Consider the following 549-nt stretch of genomic DNA (forward strand, 5'->3'; position numbering starts at 1 on the left):
GGAGACAGACAAACAGACAAACACAGAGAGAGACAGAGACAGACAGAGACAAAGAAAGAGATAGATAGAGAGAGAGAGAGATAGAGAGATAGAAGGAGAAACAGAGAGAGACAGAGACAAAGGACAAAAGGAGACAGATGCAGCAGATTGTCTCTCTCTGTTTATGTTTCTCTCTCTCTCTCTCTGTCTCTTTCTTTCTCTCTCTCTGTCTCTTTCTTTCTCTCTCTCTGTCTCTTTCTCTCTCTCTCTGCCTCTATCTCTCTCTCTCTCTGTCTCTCTCTCTGTCTCTGTCTCTTTCTCTCTCTCTATCTGTTTCTCTCTCTGTTTCTGTTTTTGTTGATTTGGTTATAGTTGCTGCTACATCTGCAGTGTACGTACACCTCAGCAGCTCAAACCCTAAACCCTAAACCGTAAACCCTTTTGTATCGAAACACGTAAGAAGAGAGATGCTAAGCAATATGACAAAAGAGACAAATAGAGGTAAACATATCCCAGAAACAAATGCAGCTGCAGCAGCAACTTCTGCTGCAGCTGCAGCAGCAACTTCTG

The sequence above is a fragment of the Eimeria mitis genome, genomic scaffold (genome assembly GCF_000499745.2).
Source record: "Eimeria mitis Houghton genomic scaffold, Emh_scaff4515, whole genome shotgun sequence".
Classification (NCBI taxonomy): Eukaryota; Apicomplexa; class Conoidasida; order Eucoccidiorida; family Eimeriidae; genus Eimeria; species Eimeria mitis.